The sequence below is a fragment of the Miniopterus schreibersii genome (assembly GCF_964146895.1).
Source record: "Miniopterus schreibersii genome assembly, chromosome: 5".
NCBI classification, from domain to species: Eukaryota; Metazoa; Chordata; class Mammalia; order Chiroptera; family Miniopteridae; genus Miniopterus; species Miniopterus schreibersii.
The window spans coordinates 55172668-55193395 of record NC_138106.1 but is presented as its reverse complement, the minus strand read 5'-3'; the positions used below and the strand labels follow the sequence as shown (position 1 = coordinate 55193395).

General features: G+C 46.2%; 1 protein-coding gene across 3 annotated transcripts in view; it reads left to right on the top strand.

Moving 5' to 3' along the window:
• Positions 1–20728, top strand: part of GTPBP8 (GTP binding protein 8) — a 202298-nt gene that overhangs the window by 152052 nt on the left and 29518 nt on the right. Inside the window, exon 1 of one of the 3 annotated variants that reach the window (XR_013998904.1) lies at positions 15873–16538. The exons of the other annotated variants lie outside the window; for them this stretch is intronic. The gene's annotated coding sequence lies outside the window, so the exon portion shown is untranslated. Of the gene's footprint in view, positions 1–15872; positions 16539–20728 lie in introns of those variants that run through there. 3 annotated transcript variants of the gene reach the window in all.

Sequence of the window (20728 nt, the reverse complement as noted above, 5' to 3'; positions counted from 1 at the left end):
CTCTCTCAGAGCATGTCACTGAAGGCTTGTATGAGCTTCCTGTGGGCAGAGACCTGCCTTACTCACCTCGTGTCTTTACAACCAAGCAGAGTGGCTGGCACATAATAAGAATTCAGAAATTATTTGTTGAAGTAAAATGACTGAATTTGCTTTTCTCTCTGTTTAAGTCCTTTTCTGAGATTGCAGTACAGACCTTTGCCCACTGCATTTAGTGCTTGGCACACGATAGCACTTGGACATGATTTGGTAAATGATTGGATGTTATTACCACTTTGTTTTACCCTTGGGAAACTTTAAAGCCCTGCAACCTATCAGTTTAGTATCAACCAGAGAAATCTAATAGACTAATTTATGCTGAAGTGCTAGTGGGAAAGGGCTGAAACTCAGGCTCTCAAGAAGTGGTGAGCATTTGAACTGAGGCCGTTTAGAAACCCAGCCTTCGTTATCTCAAAAGACCCCAACGGTCAGCTATTAGCCTGGTGGTGCCCCCGCCTACCTGGATAATGGAGCTGGAGAGACCAAAAATCAAGGTGAGAGAGGGAGAGCCAGAGACCGACAGCACCAGTGGGGCGATGTTTAAATCACTAGGCTGCAGCCCTATGAAAAAATGAAGGCGACCACTGTCCAAACAGCCCAGCAGTGACTGACATGGAGGCATTCAGGATGGTGATGGCTCTGGGAAACAGAATAAGTCCAGGGGGATCAAACAAAAAAAGCAAATATGAATAAATGCTGGGAATTATCCTGATCATTATATATCCTCCACACAGAGTGTATCAAGCATTATTTGTTTGGTTAATTAGGTCACCCTGGGTAAATGTTTGTGGTGTTTAGTAGAGTAGGTAATAAACCAAGTGCCATTTCTTGTCCTGTGTGAGGCAAATCCTTGTCCACTCTCTGTGTTAGGCAAATCCTTTTTAATTGGATGTACCTGGAAGGGGAATAAAAGCTAAATGCACATGTGTTTGTCTGTTTATGCTCGCACATGTGTGCATGCTGGGTGTTGGGTTAGAAACAGCACTAAAGTGATCTTTTTTCCTATCGTCTGTCTTTCTCTATGCAAGCCAGAAGCAGGTTACACAACCTTCTCTCCCAAGATGCCTCACAGTATTCCTTCAACAACCCTGGGCTTCAGTCAAAGTCTGTGGCCACTCACAGCTTTAAGCCAGGGCCTTTCAGATAAAGAGCCAGAGAACTGAGGCTCTGGGGAAAGTTTCCTCAGTGGGGCTCCAGGAGGGGAAGGAGACTTTCTAGTTTCCCCACTTTTCTCCCTTGGCTTTTCTAAGTATGATCCTGTAGTGGGGCCCCGGGGGCCTGGAGCCAGGAGAGAGGTTAGCAAATGTTTCCCCTCAGTGTTTCTGAAGGATTCCTGACAGAGCCCATCAGAGCCGCCTTTTATCACTGCTGCACGCTTTGGTGCATCCGTCATGGCTCGCAGACATCATGCTCCCTGCTGGATTAATCCTCCCTGCATTCATACCCAGGATGTGGGACACAGTGAGGGAGGGGACCCTGCGAGGGGGGAGGGGAGGCAGAGGGGGTGGGAGAGGAAGGAAATAAGGTGAGAGGAGAAGAAGAAACTTTGAGAGTACCAAATGAAGACCTAGGAAGAAAAAAAAATTAGTTTGCACAATTAGGGAGGAAATACAGTTTTAACAAATTAAAGCTAAAACTCTGAAAAGAGAACAGAGGACTTAAAAAAGAAAAGGGTAAACCCAAAGTCCCAGAATGCAAGGGACATTCAAGACTCAAGCTCTAGGCTAATGCTATGGGAGGTGGTCTATTGTTTTAGATTATAAAGCAGAGCAATCACTGATAGGTTCTTTCACTAGGTGCGTGGTTAGTGAGGGCCTGTTATGTGCGGGCCCCATACTGGCCCACCCACCTTAGAGAAGTTTTCAGGTACTCAGTTCTGCCATAAGCTTACTCTAAGACCTAGAGAAGGAGATTTAATATATCAGAGTCTCAGTTTTACTTTCCGTAAAACTTGTACTCAAATCAAACCTATTCAAAAAGCACTTTGGCATTTCCATAAAACTTGTACCCAAATCAAACCTATTAAAAAAGCACTTAGATATTCCCTCTGTGATAGATGTTTTTGAAAGGAAAGGGCTGCTGGCTTGGCACACAGTGAACTCAAGTTATAAAGGTGCCTTGCTGGTTAGTGCCACGAAAAGCCTCCCCATCTGGGCCGGCTGACGCTCCATTCACCTCCAGTATTGTGGTTCTAAGAGTCCAGTCTCTCCTGTCTCTCCTGTGAGAGGCTAGAAGCACAGACACATGAGGCCTCTGTCATGCCAAGTGAGCATCTTGAGGACAGAGACTGAATCTAGTTCATTTCTATTTCCTCTCTGCATGTTGAATCTGCTACTTAGTAGATACTCAATTCTGTTGATTGTTTAAGAGGGATCAGGAAAGGCATCAGAGAATTCAAAAATATGATCTGTGCCTTGAAGCCTTAGTGTACAGGCTACATTTGGCCTACATAAGGTACTCAATAGAGAAAGAGGGGACAGAGAAATAACATGCACGCTGAATTCAAGGAGCAGAGTTTGTTGAATGTGGCTAGACTAGTGTCTCCCAACCTTTTGTGTCTATAAGAATTCCTGAAGGAACTGGTTTTGACATGCAGATTCCTGAGCTCTCTACACCCAGAAATTCTGATTCAGTAGCTCTGAGGTCCAGCAAGTCTATCTGCATTTTAAACAAACACTGCCAGTTTATTTTCTTACAGGTAGTCAGTCTACAAACCACACTTTGAGAAGCACAGGCCGAGCAATTTGGAGGGGGTGGTGGATGGGGTAGGGAGAGGTGGGAGTGGCCTGAGTGTGTGGAAAGATTAGACCAGGGTTGGTTGAGAAGAGTTTGGACTCTGTCCAGGAGGGGAGCCCTCCAGGCTTTCTAAGCAGGGGAGTGACAGCACCAGATCTGTGATGGAAATCAACTGTTCCCACCAAAGCTCAGGGCATTTTCTCTTTGCTTCTGCTCCATTAGATATCATTGCTTCAAGGGCCTTGAACAAATAACGTTCCATTAAAGCCTCCAGGTTTTGCAGGGCCCAGAGTTCCAGTTACCAGTGGAATGTGGAGTTCACAGGCCACGTCCAGGCTTGCAAGGCGAGGATTAATTAGGTAAAAAGGCAGTTGCACACATAAGTGGGTGCCCACACCCCAGTCTGGCCTGGTGTTTTGGTGCACTCATTCAGGCATACAATACGCTTTTCAGTTCTAAGCGCCACCTCTTGAAACAAGTTAAAAAGCAAGTTCCAAGTGAGATGCCCAAGTGCTGTGTTTTACATCAACTAATGATCAGCAGCCTTCTGTTTTTATGGTCCTGGCAACCAGACCAGGCTCACACTGCTGAGGACACTATAGAAAAGAATCTGCGGCGTCTAATCTGACTACATAGTGAAGTGCTGAAAAATATGTTTTAGATTAAAAAAAAAAAAGGATTGTTTTACTGAAATTATTTGTATCTAAAAATGTGTGCTTTTTTTTTTACATTTAAAAATGCTTTTTTTCTTTTAATTTAAAAAATGCCATATGTTTCATTGTATTGGGACAGTGAAATTAAATTTAGCATTTGTAGAGTGTTTTACCCTTTGAAAACACTTTCACAATAATATCTCCAATGATCCTCATGATAATCTTGTGAGACAGGTATTATCATTATCACCACTTTACAGATGGGAAAAAAACCCTGTAAGGTTTAGTGATTTGTTTAAGGCCGTACAGCTGGAAATTGTGGCACTAGGAACCAATCTCAGGTCTTCTGGTCACAAGATCCCTGATTTTGCAGTTGCTGAAGGAACCCTGGCTGTCAATGGGAACCAGATATGTCGGTTATCATGCACACTCCTCAACACCATATACAGCTCAGCTTCACAGCTAGCTGCCTCAACATTATGTTCATTTCAAATATCTTTGACTGAGAGAGAGGTGGATGAGGTCATGGACACCATGTCTAAGTTGATGGTTGACAAGATTGGAAACAAGATTGCCTACGAGAATGAAACTATAAAGTGAACTCAAATAGACAACACGATAACCCAAGTCAACTTAGAGGTAGAATGGCTGCCAAAGCTGTAAGATATCTTAATACGTCTAAGAAATCATATAGCAGGCAGAAAGGGGAACTGGCTGTCATCCCAGAGACAAATGTACCAAGACCCAGTTGAGTTCTCCACATCTGGGGAGGATGTGGCCCAGCAACTTGACCCATGCAGGCTTAGTAGCCTGGACGGCTCCACCATGATAGTAGACACTGTTCAGCAGTGGGACCACAAAGTCTAACCCCCTTGTGTTACTTCCATGCTCACTAAGGCAACCGTGGGATTTGACTTTCCTATTTAAAATGTCTATGAGATGTCTGAGAGGTAGGCCTCAGGCTCTCCAGGACACTCCTCATTTTGACCCCTGGCCAAGCACTCATTTACTCTTTTATTATTATTATTTTTTTAATCCTCACTTGAAGATATTTTTTCCATTGCTTTTCAGAGAGAGTAGAAGGGAGAGAGAGAGAGAGAGAGAGAGAGAGAGAGAGAGAGAGAGACATCGACATGAGAGAGACACATCGAGAGAGAAATCGACGTGAGAGAGACACATCGATTGGTTGCCTCTCACACTTGCCCCAACCAGGGCCAGGGATCCAGCCTACAACCAAGGTGTGTGGCCTTGGCTGGAATCAAACCCAGGACCCCTCAGTCCTAGGGGTGACACTCTAACCACTGAGCCAGACCAGCTAAGGCTCGTTTACTCATTTAAAACATCCAAAGCAAATCCTGGCGGTGATGCTTATAGTTCCAGAATAGGCCTTAGCATTTGTGGAGGCCCACAGTAGTCCATGGCTGCTTGAATGGACCTCTGGTTTTTAAATGAGTGATGTAAAATGAGAAGTGATGATTTTTCCTTTATAGTTAAAAAACAAACACACAACAACAAAAAACCACCTTTTCTACCTCACTGCTCTGTTGAACCATCCTGAACTCTCTTCTATTTGCACCACACATTCTGTTCTCTCTCAGAGGACTTCCAAGCTCCCTTTCTCAGTTTCTCTCTCTTGTCCCTCACTACCCTTTTCTTGCATGGTCCCCACTCATCTTTTCAACTTTGTATTTTAAGTAACTTTACAGAAAAGTTGCAAAGATAATACAGTGAGTTTCCATATACCCTTCACCCAACTTCCTCTTTGTTATATCTTGAACAACCTTGATAATCAAAACTAAGAAGCTGACACCATCACAATACTACTAACTAAACTATGAACTTTATGTAGATATTATCAGTATTTCCACTAATGTTTTTTTTCTGTTCTAGGATCCAATCCAGGATCCTACATTGTACCCAGTTGTCCATCTGCAACAGTTCCTTAGTCTTTTCTTGACTTTGACACTCTTGAGGAGTATTTGTAGAATGTCCTTTAATTTTGATATGTCTGAGGTTTCCCATTTTAAGGCAAGAGTAACTGAGGAAGTGATATGTCCTTCTCAGTGTATCATATTGGGGGTACATAATATCAATATATCTTATTATTAGTGATATTAACATGCATACTTGGTTAAGGTGGTATCTACTGGGATTTTTCACAGTAAATGTAGTTTAAAAAAGATATACTTTGTGATTAATAAATATCTTAGGGGTGATATTTTGAGACTATGCAAATATCCTGTTTTTTCTGAAATATTTACCCAAGAATTTTAGCATTTATCAGTGAATCTTGGCCTGAAAAGTTATTGCTGTGGTGCTCTAATAAAGATTTCCTATTTCTCTAACTGCTTCTACATTTATTATTTAGAATTCTTCTCTAAGGAAGAACTGCCCCTTCTATCCCCATTCATTCAGTTATTTATTTATATCAGTATGGATTCATGGATATTTATTTTGTTCTATGGGTTATAATCTAATATAATTGCTGTTTATTTTTTTCTGAAATCACTTCAGTTTTGGCTACTTTGTCCTCTCAACACATGCCCGTCTTTTTCGAGAACACCCGTGCTTTTCTGGAGCATGGGAAGCTCCTGGCTCATCTTGTTCCGCTCCCCCCCCCCCCCAGCCCTGGAATCAAACACTTTTCTAAGAATCCCTGATTTCTTATATTGAACAGTGGGACGTAGAAACCAGCTCTTGGTTGGTGGGTGCGTTCCTACTACTGGAACCATCTCAGTGGATACAGCTAGGAAATATGTGGATGAATTACTAGGACCACATTAGGCATATACACATATCTATATTTCTCTCTCTCTCTCTCTTTTTCTCTCTCTCCATATATATATTTTAAACCATGAGTTCATACTGATACCTCTGCCTCTAGTGCAGCACCATAGAGTACATTCTAGCCTTCCCCTTATTTACAACTTCTTTCTCTGACAGTGAGAAACCTGGCTTTCATTATCTATAATGTATTTAATTATTTGTTCAACCCTAGTGTGTATACAAAGTAGTTTCAGACTTGCTAAGCCATATCCCTGTGAGAAATAAATTTACTAACTAGAACACAGTGTTTGTATACAGTTCTTTTTGCCATTAGCCTTACAGTATCCAGTCAGAATACTGATTTCCAAAGTAACTTGGGTTCTTTTCTTCCCCACCACCTACATTATGATTATGTTATTCATTTGTAATATAGTCAGGTTGGGTTGCTACAGTTTGTATTCCATTTTGGGTTCCCTCTCATTCTGGTTGATATTTTTAAAAATTTACATGCAGTAAAATTCTCTTTGTGGAGTATAGTTCTATGAGTTTTGACAACTGCACCTTATGCCTTTTTAAGTTGTTTTTCTATGTCCATAAAACTGATTTTTTTCTTGCTTCATATATTTAGGCATTTCCATTTATTTTTCAAAATGCTTTATGATAACTTTATGAATTGGTCATTCCTGAGAGAGATACAGACCTCTGTGGTTCACATCAAAAGGTCCCAAGTTGAGGAGGCAAGTTACACAACCACTGCTTCACATTTGGTCAAATCATGATTTTCTGTCACCTAAGCAACCCATGCCTGTACAGTCAGATCGGCTGTGCTGTCAATCTACGTGGGCTCTTAGGACATCAAGCAGCCGACAGAGTAAGCACGTGTGGGGCCCCAGTTGGGAGAGAAAGAAACATCGCAGGCTGGCGGCGCAGTCCTTCCTCTCTCCTTTCCCTCTTTTTCTTCCTTTTGTTCATCAAACAGCCACTCACTGCCTGTTTTAATCCATAAGTTGTGCAAGGCATCAGGATGACAATGGTGATTAAGGCCCAAGACCTGGTTTCAAGGATGTCACATCAGGTGGGGAAGAGGGACAAAACCAGCCATGTGAATGGCATGCCCTGCGGTTGATAAACACGACAGCCTGAAATGGTTAATTACAAAGCAATGCAGTAAGTGCTATGAAAAGGGTAAACACAAAGTGAGAGGGTCCTTGGCTAACAGGCACCTATCACATGCTGGGAAGGCGAAGTGGGCAAGGAGGGCCAGGGGAGCTGACAATTGAGCTAAGTTTTGCAGGACAAGTAAGAGTTTGGTGCAGAAGGCACTAAAAGTCCTCCAAGCAAGGGTGCCACGTATACAAATACTCAGAGGTACGAACGATCCTGGAACATTCTGAGGAATTCCACTCGGGTCTGAGGTGGGGAGCGGTAGGAGATCACATTGAGGAGATACTTGTAAAAGGTTTTGTGTGCTCTTGCTAAGCAGTTTGACTTCATCCTAAAAGTAGCGAGGTCACTGGACAATTTCAGGGGGGCAGGGAGGGACACAACATGATCGAATTTGCCATTTCTAAAGCTGTCTCCATCAGGAATGTGGAACATGGACCAGTGATGGAGTCAGCTGGGAGGCAGGGAGATTAATCAAAGAGGCTTTCGCAATATTCCACTAAGAAATGAATGAAGGTCTGGACAAGCGCAATTGAAGGGGGGGGCGGAATGCAAGTAATGAATTCTGGGGAGACCGTGGGCTTGGCACTATAGGAGTTTGTGGCCATTGAATGAGAGGAGTGCAGAAAAAGGCGCCAAAGATGGCTCCCAAGTTTTTTCTTCAAACGGTTAGGTGGTGTCCACTTAGGTAGTTTGATTTAAGAATTTTTTTTTTAACATCAGACAGAGAGATAGAAACAGATTATTTTTCTGCCCAATTAGTGGGGCTTTGCTGATATCAATATATTCACTGAGGAGTGGTCAAATATAAGAAAGTGTCACTGCTCCACGCCACCATTCCTAGGCCCCGCTGGAGAAGAAAGGAGAGGACCCCAGTCCCAAGGAGAGCAGAAGGTTCAGTTTCAGGTGCTTGAGCCTGATGTGTTCAGGCAGCTCCCAGGGCGAGCCGAGCAGTTACACGGGCCGTGCACTCAAAAGGGCCTCTTGCTTGGTTTCAGTCTCTGTGGCTGCCATTTTGAAATACTGTCTTTGAATTTCTGTTTTGTAAGTGAAGTTTAACTGGACAATGGGGCGGGTACAGGAGGCTTGGAGTCCTGCTTGTGGTCCTGCTTCCCACCACCTCCCTGGGATAGCTTCCCAGCTGCCCACTCCCTTGAAGCCTGGTGTCCTGGCTTCCCCCAGCCTTCCCCTCCCCACCTCTGCTCCTTGGCCTCAGTTGATCTCCGCCCCTGGTTGGGGCCTGGGACTAAGTGTGTATATAGGGGGGTCAGGGTAGGGCTTGTGCCCCACTGCATCTCAGGAAAGGATAGCTTTTTCAGTCGACCATCTGAGCTCATTCCCAAGGAGTTCTAACCTATGTGCTGTGGGTATGAGAAAGGGAGACTGACTTCCCCACTCCTGACTGGACCCTGCATTTTTGTTTTTCACTGGACTCTAAAAATTTTGTAGTCCATCCTGGGTGTGTTGCCCAATGGCAAAAAAGGGTGGATGGAATTGTTCCATCTTGTCATGTGTCCTCCAAGAACTAGGTGTTTCTTTTCCTATCCAAGGAGGAACACACATTCTACAGTATGGTCTCAGAGGGTGCAAAGCAGAGACCAGCCAGGGATGAAACCTGTTCCCATCCCTTTTTGGGTCTCAGCTCTTTCTTTATGGGATCAGTTGGGCATGGTCTTGACTAACTGTGGTCAGTCAGGGGCTGGGCTGCACAGATACAATACCTACAAATCATTTTTTAAATATACAACTACTTACAAATGAATGTGCCAATAAAAGTGGCAAAATCTGAATAAGGTTGATGATCTCATCAGAGTCCATTGATTAAGATATTATTAAGATATCTGTGATTAAGATATTGTACTACAGTTAGGCTGTATATTGTGCTAGTTAGGGGGAAACTGGGTGAAGGGTATACAAGATCTCTGTCATGTCTTACAACTATAGTTACCTCAATCTATAGTTATCTCAAAATAAAAAGTAGAAAAAAGTATATAGCCAAAAACCATTGGTGTGCTATCACTTCAAAATACCAATAGCATCTAAATGAAAAATACTATATAATATCCATCCAATTTTGTATCTAAAACAAATCAGTCTTCCTTACTTCATCCAGGGGCCTGGATTTAGGTTTTAAAACTATGATCCCACACAGGCACAGTATCAGTTGTTGCTGTCCTTTCAACATTTCAGACCACCTGGATCCATTAGGCTTCCACTGCCATGACAGAGGAACTTGACTTTATTAATCCTTCATTCATTCATCCATTTGATACATTTATATATTGGGCACCACAATGTGTCAGGTATGGTGCTAAGCACTAGCTGTACAAAGATGAAACTGGAATTGCTCTTGTGCTTGAGGATATTTCAGTCAAGAGGAGAAGTCAGATGGACCCACAATTATAATTACAATGCTCATGATAGATGCTACAATTATAATTACAATGCTCATGATAGATGCTACAATTATAATTACAATGCTCGTGATAGATGCTACAATTATAATTACAATGTTCATGATAGATGCTACAAGAAGGTTCCATAGGAGGACAATGGAGTTGGGGAGGGGAGGTTCTGAGTGTTCCTAGAGGAGGTTCAGATGAGTGTTCCTAGAGGAGGTGTTGTTAGAGGAAAGTACTACAAGTAGGGGATAGATAAGTGCAAAAGAGAAGAAAGTACTTACAGGGGGACAGAAATTGGACCAATGAGAAGCAGGAGATGGTGTGTTGCTTTGAGGAAGGGCAAGGAGGTGCTGGAGCACAAGACACAGGTGGGTGGGGGCCAGCGAGGAGCCAGGCTGGAGAAGTGGGCTGGACCAAAGCAGGGGTACCTGTTCCCTGTATCGAAGGTGCTGGGAGCCACTAAAGAGCTTTAGGGAAGGCAGTGACATGACTGATCCTGTCTTCGTCCCTCCTGGATAAAAAAGAAAAGGTTTATGGATTTTAGCCTTTTTTAATTTTTGTTTTTAGGAATGAGGAAATCAGTGGGCTATGGGATTCATTTTCTTAGTCCTTCCTTATTCCAGGCGGAGGTTCATAGGTAAGATGCTTCTTGAATTGGGCCCAGCAAGCCTCAAGCGGATCCATTTCCTAGTTGATGAATTCAACCATTAGGAGGCAAACAAGATGAAACTGGCTCCTGAATGAGTGGAACAGGTAGTGAGTGGGGGGGGTCCCACAACACCTCCAGCTCTGTCTTCCTCTCAGCTCCCCTCCCTTCTCCCTGGCCTTGCCCCTGAGTGAAGAACCTAAAGAAGTGGGGCGGAGTAGAGTTAGGGTGAGGCACAGTCATTTTCTGTTGCTATGACCAAAAGTCCCAGTAAATCCCCAGTACCTCATTAAGAAGAAGAATATAATACATTGGGAGCAAGACAAGCCAGCACACTACCTGTCCCTAAGCTTGCAGGGGCAGCTCTGGCATTCGATTCTGCCCTGCTCAGTCCCCGGAACACTGATCCCCCTCCGTGGAAGAATCCCATGGCTAAAACCCTCACAGGATGTGTGAGAAACTCCTTCCCTCTTAAATGGCTGACTGAACAAATTTAACGGAGCCTGTTACCCCCTGAGTTTGGTATCAAAGCTCTGAGGTCCAGTTCTCTTTGAGTTTTTGCTTTCATCTGGGGTCTCTCGCCCCCTGCCCTCTGCCGCCGCCGTCAGTGGCACAATATCAAACAGCTGGAGTCTGGGCAGCTCCAGTATCCAAGTTTCTCAGCCTAACACATGGGGGGGGGGCATTGGAACAGACGGAGGTTGTTGAGGAAGGTAGGGGTGTCATGTGGAACTAAATGGGGCCTGTGCCTGCTTCGGAGAATCTGGTATTTTGGAATAATGGAGCCTCTTAAAACTCAGTGTCAACAGACAGATTTTATTTGTCTTGGACTTAAGGAGTGTGCAGGAATCAAGCATGCAGCATGGGTCACAGAAATGGTCTTGTGTTACCATATTTTCCATCTCTCTGTCCTAACTTCACCTCTGACTCAAACTCTTACTGAAGAACTACCCCGAAGTGCCCACTGAAGGTTATATCAAATATACATATACATACACACAGGTGGGGCAAAAGTAGGTGTACAGTTGTTTGTATGAGCATGGCATGGGAACTGACCAATCAGAACCAGGGCTAGCCAAAAAAACAGATGACCCCGTAGGAGTCATACGAGAGAGAGACTTCATATATATTATTTCTCATTTTCACAGAAGAAGAAATGGATTCAGAGTGTTCACGCTCATACAGCTTGGACAAGACTGGATCCAAACCCAGATTTGTCTTGATTCCACAGTCTTGCCTTTTTATGTCATCCTCCCCTAGGGTACCCTTGTCTGTAGGCAGCCTTGAGAGTGATCTCTTAAGGACAACAGAACACATGGCCAGTAGGAACGCCTGAGTTGGCAGCGCTGGGCTAGAGAAGAAGTCCCAGCCAGCTTAACTTGTATGGGAAGTAGATGGCATCATACCAGGCTCACCTGTAATTCTGCCTGAACCATGCAATTTAGGGTTTAATTACATGCTGTCTTGCATTGTTTACTAATTGCTGCAGAGGTCAATCTTATACTTTCATTTATCATTCTCCATTCAGTCATCAAATATTTTGGAGCTACTATGCACTTTTCCTTCTCCAGCAGCCCCTGTGATGTCCAACTAAAGAAAAAAATGAGGGCTACATTTTCGAATGATAAATTAATGAATTAATTTTCACATTTATTTTTGAATGTATTGAGATAGTGCCTTAGTAAATGTAAACTTAATACATTAGACATTAGACAGCTACAATTTGAGATGCAGAAATTGGATTCAGAAATATTTTACTTTTAGTACCTCTGATCAAGATAAAAAGTCTGTATCCAAACATCAGTTTTGAGAATAGGAATGTATACAAAAGTCGATTTACTAATTATTTTTGGTACTGTGAGATTTAGTATCTAGCCTTTAAGCTTAACTCATACATTAGAACTGCATTCTCTTAAGGTATGCAATCCTTGGACTCTTCTTTTAATTACAATTAGTAAGTTGCTGTAGCTCTTTCAATGCACTTGGATGCCCTTTAAAACAACAGTCATTTGGAAGCCCACTAAAGATTCCTTAATGGATTGACAAAATTCAGACATCTTCTAAATATGCCTTTATTACTCTACCAAGTAGCCTGTAACTCATAAAACAGTTGCAGGGAAACAGTGTGTTGGAAAAACCTCGGGTTTTGGAACTAGTACAGCCACCTAGTTGTTGGGGATCTTCGGCAAGCTGCCTAATTTTCCATATCTGTAAAGTGGAGATCATCAAACCTACAGCAAAGTGTTGTTGTGGGGATTCAAAACTGAAGGTACACACAGAATCCAGCACAGAGGCTGTGAGAGGTGGGTGCTCAATAAACCTTAGCTTCCTTCTCAGAGGGGTATTGGAGAGGTTAAATAAGATCATGAATATAATAGAACTCACATAGTCAGCAATTACTGTTTAACTCTTCCCACCTGGGTGTTGTCTCTACTGTCGTGAATATTTGGCAGTTGTTTTCTTTATCTGGTCAGTGCAGTCATCCAAAGTAGATAATTCAATCAGGCATCCCCTTGGGGCCTTGTGTTTGCTGATCTCATTGTTGAGATCCAAGAGATGAAAACGTACAAACGTACATTTGTAATACCAACCAAAAGCCTTTATTTTATTTTTCAATTACAGTTTACATTCAATATTGTTTTGTATTAGTTTCAAGTGTACAGCATAGTGGTTAGACAATCATATACTTACAAAGTGTTCCCCCCGATATACCCACTTGACACCATACATAGTTATTACAATATTATTGATTATATTCCCATGTGCTGTACTTTTAATCACCATGACTATTTTGTAACTACCAATTTGTACTTAATCCCTTCACCTTTTTCACCCAGTTCCCCAACCCCCCTCCCCTCTGGGTAGAACAGATTTATATTTAGACAGAGAGACAATTATTCTCTTTGTCTACATCTTAGTAATTTTCTCAGCACAGTCCTCTCCAGCTATCTTTCACAGCCTAGTTCCCCATTTATATTATATAGGTAGAGTGTCTGCAGCACACTGCGTGGGGAACATCCCTCTCTTCATGCCATTCAGTGGGATTCCTTCCAGTTCACTCTGCACCGCCTTAGTGAGGTAGTGACTTGTTAGACCTACAGTCCCTGCCTGCCCCCCAAACATGATAAATGGATGATAGGCTCCATACTAAATGCTTCCATCTTGATGGAGGCTCAGAGAGCCACCAAGAAAGTAAGATGCCAGAATAACATCTTACTAGAACAACAGTGAAGAGTAGCAGAAAGCATCTTACCATAAGCCCAGACTCTTAATTGAGATGGCTCAAGGCTTCAGTGGGGTGGAGAGGGTTAGGTTAGGGACACTAACAGAGAGGGAACGGGCGAGAATTAAACAAGGAACTTGCTCCAGGCAAAGGGGGAGAGTTCAGAGATACAATGTTCTTAATAGCAATAATAATAATAATAATAAACACAATTATGCTAATACAAAGAGCCATAAAAATAGTAAGATGTGTTATCTGAGGTGCCAACAGTGTGCTTGATGGTGCGGCAGAATTAAGCCCTCTCAATTAAGCTGTGATCTGCCTTCTGTCTAAACTGTATGGGAAAGAGGAGCAGCCAAGTGACCAGCCTGGGATGGAGGGAAGTACAAGCCCTGGGTTTTTCTCCTGGCTAACCAGTGTTGGTAAGGGCTGCAACAGTCTTTGTTTTCTGCTATGCTCTGACCCCTTGACTCAGAGCCCAGGGTGGGACCCAAAGGCCAGAACGGAGGGAATGGAGGGTTCTGGGCAGAAGTCCTAGGACAATGTGAAGAAGTAAGGGGTACCTCTGAGACGCTGAATAATGAATAGTATATACAGGAGTACTGAAGAATCCATCTGGGAACTTCATGCATTGCGCTCTCATTGGAACCCCACATTGCCAGTGGTACTTGGAGTCATCTTGGAAAACCAGACAGCTGGATCCCCTGCTTGGGGCTCTGGGGAATGAAGAGTTCTGTACCCAGGGTGGACCCCAGGACCTGTAGTCCTGAACTGTGCCTCAGAAGAAGGACAATAAGAAGGTAGAAGCTACCATGGTAATCGAATGGGGAGAAAAATAGGTCTTGGAGAATGTTGGGGGGAGAATGTTGGAGATTAAAAGAGAAGGAAAGTGGGGAGGGGAGGAATTGGAGAAGGAGAGGAAAGAACACAAGTGTATAATTCAAAGAGGGAGTTCACAGTCTTTTTTCATCATGTTGAAAATGGATCATCCCCTTTATCCATTTGCTACAGGGACAGGCCCAAGAATCCAGGCATCTGAGGTGGAAGTAAATCAATAAAGAAACTGGCTCCTGCCTGAGTGACCGCATATGTGAGGGGGAAATGGTATGACAGATGGGATAAAATATATTTATGTTGCCCTTTGAACATCTTTCAATTCAGATTCGATTAAAATCATATATTCAGCATAAAGTATGCATTTTTACTGATGAGAAACTATAGAAAACAAAACAGGCTCAGAAAGGTTGTGTCTCAAAGTGACACAGTGGCTTCCTGGCTCCCAGCGCAGCTCTCTTGCCACAGGTGGGGGGGGACAGCACCGTCACTCACCCACCTCCTGCTGCCTGACCAACCCTTGGGTCACCTTCCTCTCCACTTTGACACAAACTTGAGGTTCACTTTGAACAAATGCCTTAACTCTTCCGGGTCTCGGTGTCCTCAATAGCCTTCTAAGGGTATGGACTGGATGACCCTTTACAATCTATGTTTCATCCTTAAACAATAAGACGGCGACCCGGTGTGCCACCAACTCAGCATATGTTTGACTGCTCAATACCCTGGGGGAGTGGTTTTTAAAAGGTGACCCTGGACCAGCAGCAGCAGTAGCAGCACCTGGGAACTTACTAGAAATGAAAATTCCCCTGGCCCACACCAGACCCCACTGACTCAGAAACTCCGGGGGTGGGGCCCAGCAATGTGTGTTTTAATAAGCCTCCAGGGGTTCAGACGGGGCTCAAGTTTGAGAACCTCTATTCTGAATGTTTTCTGCGCGACACTAAAGAGAATTTAACGCGCACGCATGCTCACACGGAGGTAACCCACTTCTCTGCGGGGCCGCCCCCCCTCGCGCCCCCCTCCCACCCGGTCCTCGCTCCCCCGCCCGGGACGGTGGGTGGAGGTCGGGGCGGGGCGCTGTCAGCGGGCCGGCGAAGCCCCCCCCAACCCGCCCGGGGGGTCCGGGGACGTGGCCGTGCGGCTTCCCCAGGGCTGGTTTCCTTATCATTTTCCGACAGCCGTTATCCAACTGTTTTTTGGAGGGGGACGAGTTTAATAACCAAGTTTGCTTCCAATGATTTACTCAATAGTTTGCAGAATGAAGGAGAGACTGCTGAGGGGAGGGGTGTCAGGAAAAGGCTCGGGGGGAGAGCCCGGGCGAGAGGACAGCCTAGGACAGCAAGGGTCCCAGGTGACGCGAAGGAGAGAACGGGGGTGAGGGGAGCCCGCGGGGGTGAGAGGAGGGCCGAGGACTTCCCGCGAGCAGGGAAAGAGAGGGGTTGGGGGGGGCGTGAGGCTCAGGCGCAGCAGAAAGAAAACGGGTGTTAGGAGAAAACTGAGTTTGGGAGACTTTTTTTTTTTTTCCAGCTTCCTTTCCAAGACTTTTTCTTTGCTCCATGTTGCTCCTCCCCCTGCTCCCCGCCCCCCTCCTGCTCCGCCTCGCGCGGTAATGGGAGGTTCCTAGGCAGGAGCAGCAAAAGAAGATATTGTTTGCGAGTGCAGTCATCCAAAAGGGCTGCTTCCACATGGAGGCACCGGGTGCGCTGGGCGCGCCGTCCCCTGCCTTGTCCTCCCGCTGCCGCCGCCGCCGCGGGCCCCGCTTCCTGCCGCGGGGACCCTGAGTCGGGGCCGCGGGTGTCAGCCGCGCGCGCGCGCACAGACACTCACACACTCACTCGCACACTCGCGCCCGCCCGCACGCCGCACGCGCCCGCACGCGCCCTCCCTCCACGGCCGGCACCTTCTGGGTCGGGGCTCCTTTGTTGCTCCCGCTGCGGCCGCTCCCCCGTTTGCCGAGCTCCCGGGTGTCACCGTGCGGGCGGTGTCGGTGCGGCGCGGGGCTGTGTGGCTCCCTCCGCGCTGACCGCGCCGGCCCCGGGCCCCCGGCTCTCCCTTCCCAGGAGCCGGCTGCACCAGAGGTGAGTCACGTCGCCGAAGTTTGTTTTCTTTTCATAAAAAGTTGTGTTTATTTGTTGGTTTGGGGAGGGGAGGGGGCAGGAGGCGACCGCAACGCGGGCGATGCTGAGGCAGCGCCAGCGGGTGGCTGAGGAGGACACGCCGGCGGCCGGAGCCGGAGCCGGAGCCGGAGCCGGAGCCGGAGCCGGAGCCGGAGCCGGAGCCGGAGCCGGAGCCGGGTCGGAGCGCGCGGCCCGCGGGTCTGGCGGGGGCTGCGGCCGAGGGGGGCGCGCCGGCGCGGGGACCGCGGAGTCGGGACGAGGCGGGCAGCGGGGCGCCTGGGCGCCGCATCTCGCTCCCCGCGGGCGCGGCGTGGCTCCCGGAAGCTCCTCGGGGGCAGGAAGCGGGACAGCCTCCCAAACTTCCCCCAAAGGTTGACACCGGGGCTCTGCCGGCTCCGTGCGCCGGGCCGTCCGAGAAGCCCACCTCGGGGTCGGCAGATCCACAGAGCCACTCAGCACCGGCTCGGTCCTTTACGGGGGTGAGGGTTGTGGTGTCGGCGTTAAAACTGAGCACTCCAACCAGAGGACCGAACGGACCGGGAGCGAACGGCCCCAGACGAGCATCCCTAGTGGAGGGGTGGGGGGGACGCGGCTGACGCTGGGTGTCCAGAGGTCTGTGGGGTGAGGGCAGCGGTAAAAGGGAGAGAGAGTGTGCGTGCGTGTGTGCGTGCGTGTGTGCGCGCGCGCGTGTGCTGGAGCGCGGCGCGCTCCTGGGGCTGTGCTCTTGGAGTTTTTGTGTGACTGTGAGAAGGTGGGCAGCCGCTGAACAAGTGGGAAGGAGTCGTGGGGAGGGGCAAGGAACCCAGGAAGAATATTCTGCTGGGTGTTTGAAGGCCCTGCTAACCTGTTTCAGGGTGCGCAAGGGTAGCTTGCTATTCCAGGTGATGGGAGAATTTGGGGGGGGGGGCGGCGAGCAGGCAGACCGGGAGGAATTTAAGGGGATTTGTTTTATTGAGTTTTGTCTTGGGGATAGGGATGGCAGTGGCAGGGTTACTCGCACCGTGGTTGTGTCCCTCCAGAGATGTGGCAGGAGAACTAAGAATACCCAAGCCGCACACCAGCGGTCCTAAACAGGCACTTTCTGGGTGTGGTGGGGCGATGTGCCCCTCCCCCCTTTCTCAGCTCGGTCAGATGGGTTCACGTAAGTTTTTGACCCAGAGTTACCGCCTTGAATGGACTGAGTGAAAAGCAGATTTTGGTGTCAGGCCCTTGTGCCACCTCCAGGTGCCCTGTACCCAGCTCCCATTTGTCACCTAGTTCTTTGTTGCCCAGAACTTGGCAAACATTGGCCATTAAACAAATGTCATTTTCAAAATTCTTGAATGCGCCTACATTTCTGATTTATTCCATGGCTGGGCCCTAAACGGGCAGCCCAGCTCTGTGATGGTTTTTTTCATCCCACTAGTGACAGCTAATAAATCAACCCCCATTCTCTCAAGGTCAGTATGAACAATATTAAAACACGGTCTTATTGGACTGAGGTGTGGGCCCGGCTGGGAGGGGGGCTCAGTACATCTGGGCGACCTGTTTCCTCCACCTTACTTACAGTGACTCTGAGGCAAGAGCTTGGCCATTTTGAGGTGTGTAACAGGTTACCCAGGAACGTTTCTGAGGTCTTATAATTGGCACTTTTTAATGGTCTGGTAATTGAAACCCAGAAGGTTCCCATGGTAATCCCGAAGCACCTTGGGGTCAGTGGGACAGAGGCAGGATGGGAACAGGAGTGGAGTTATGATTTTCCTGCCAGATGAGTTTTTGGGGTGAGTTTATGGAAAGAGGTAAAAATGAAAGAAGTAAGAGCTGCCTTGTTGTACCACTTTGCTGACCCTGCCTGCTCTCAGTTATTACTCAGAGTTTGACCCTTCAGGTGGCTAGAGGCTGTCTATACCTATGAAATCCGGGGATTGAGAGGGCAGACACTGTCCCTTTTATCCTCGAACAAGAGATCTTGGACGAGTAACATTGCAAGAGACTTTTTCTCAGGAGAATTTGCCCAAACTGCTGGAGTTGGCTTTACTTGGGAGAGAAGGCTGATAGAGGCCAGGATGGTTGATTCCTTGACCATATCTGGGAAGGGGAGGGCAGGGGCGGGACAGAGAGGACCCTGCTTGGCTGTTGATTGGTTGGCCAACTTGTGATAAGAGGGTGATTTATTTATGTTCCTTTCCATCATCCTACAAATGGGTCCAGAGATTTTCCTTACTTTGAAGTGTTTGGGCTCCCAGCTCTCTTTAACAACTTATCTGTGGTTTCCATGCCCTAAGGAGGAGTAGGAGATTTTATTCATGAAACAATTCAGTTGACTTTCCCAGGGAACCCCAGGGTTTAAGCAAGGAGGGTGAGAAGTGAGCCTGGTGGTCACAGTATTTTACAGGCCCCTAGGGGGTCTGGTTCAGATTTCAGCAAAGACATTGATATGATTCATAAATAAGGATTTTTCTCACTGTGTCTTTCAAACAAGTGGGAAGAAACCAAAGAAGACCCAAGTGCTGCAGATAATTACTATCCAGTACTTTCTGGCCTCTGAATAAGAAAGTATTAGCCTGACCCCAAAAGATATTATTCACCTAGCGGTTGCTTTCTTTCCTTCAAACTCCAAACTTTCTTGCTGCCTGGGAAAATAAGAGAGAGGGGAAGAAAACGGAAATTGGAGAGGGAGAGGAAAGAAAGTGATTTTTTAGATGAAAAAAAATCTGTTTAATATATGGAACATCTTGTCATCCTATACTTCAGTACAACAGACATTTATAGTACATCAGACCCAGGGCTGGGAGCATCCTGTCCCAGGAGAATGAGCTTTCTTAGTCCAAGGGTGGTTCTCCAAACTACCTCCCCTTCCCAATTTTTATTTACTGAACAAGCGTCGACTAATAATAAAGAAGCTTTTTAAAAATTACCACAATCCCATACTATAACACAACTTGCTTTACTTCATTGTCATGCATACATACTTTTCATAGTTATCATAAAAGTATGGGCTCTTTTGTAGTCAGACAGCCCTGAAGCATGTCTATGTTTTTGACCAAAGACTCACAGAAAACAGATATGTCCAACCCCCTTTGCTATTGGTGGATATATTGACCTGAATCCTAAGAGTGCTCCTACACGAAGCCTTCACGTGTGATATTTTCATCATTTATGAGGCTGAATCAAATAGTTGGGGCTGGGGGGTAGGAAAAAGAGGGTGTTTGTTTTTAATCTAGAAATCCATGCTTACAAAAAGCCTTCCTAACCAGGGCTTTTTGCCTGCGTGGAGCCCTCAGGGTGGTAATGGGTAGAGAAAGGGAGGAGGAATGCAGGAAGTAAGGCTTAAAAGATTCATCTCAAGTGGCACTGCCCTGAGGATTAGGAAACTTGGGTTGGGGCCCTGGCTCTGCCTGTGGACTCCATTCACACTGCTTCAAACCACTGAGCTAATGGATCCCTGCGTCTCCACTGCCACTGAGTTAGACTCCCTCCCCAAGCTCATCTGGTCTTTCCTGCTCTTCTTTTTACTATTCCACCATCCGCTACCACCATGCTTGTTCAAGCCCTTGACAACTGTTGCTGACACATGGCTGGATTCCCCACTGTCTACCCTCCCCATTCCCCCCATCAGTCCTGCAAACAAGTTGCTACACAGCTTAAAAACAGTCTGAGTTTACAATCCAAACCTCTTAGCCCTCTCACATGTGGCCCAGTCCCACTTCATGATAATGGCACCCCGTTAGGGAGTCTTCTGCTCCAGCCTGACCCATCTAGTAGCTGACCCTTGACTTTCTCTGGGTTCATTTCTTGCTTGCTGCCTTACCACCCCAAACCCCTTCCATGTAAGCCCACCTTACTTTGTAAGAAGACAGCTGAGAATGTGTTCTTGAGAGATACTTGGCGAATATTGATGAAAACGGGCTGCTGGACGCACAGGTAATGGTTTTGCAAGATGAACAAGCTGTTTTCAATGTAATCATTGTCCTTCATCCTTTTGTCACTTCATCCCCAGCAAGGAGCCAGGTAACTGGAGACTTAAGGGAGCCTCTGACTGTAGAAAACCTGCTTTATCTTTGTTTTCTTATTTATAAAATGGATTAATAAGGAATTACCATGGTTTGTAGCAATGCTCCGTATGAAAAGCAAATATTCAGAAGTGTTTGTTTATTTGGTTGTTCAAAAGA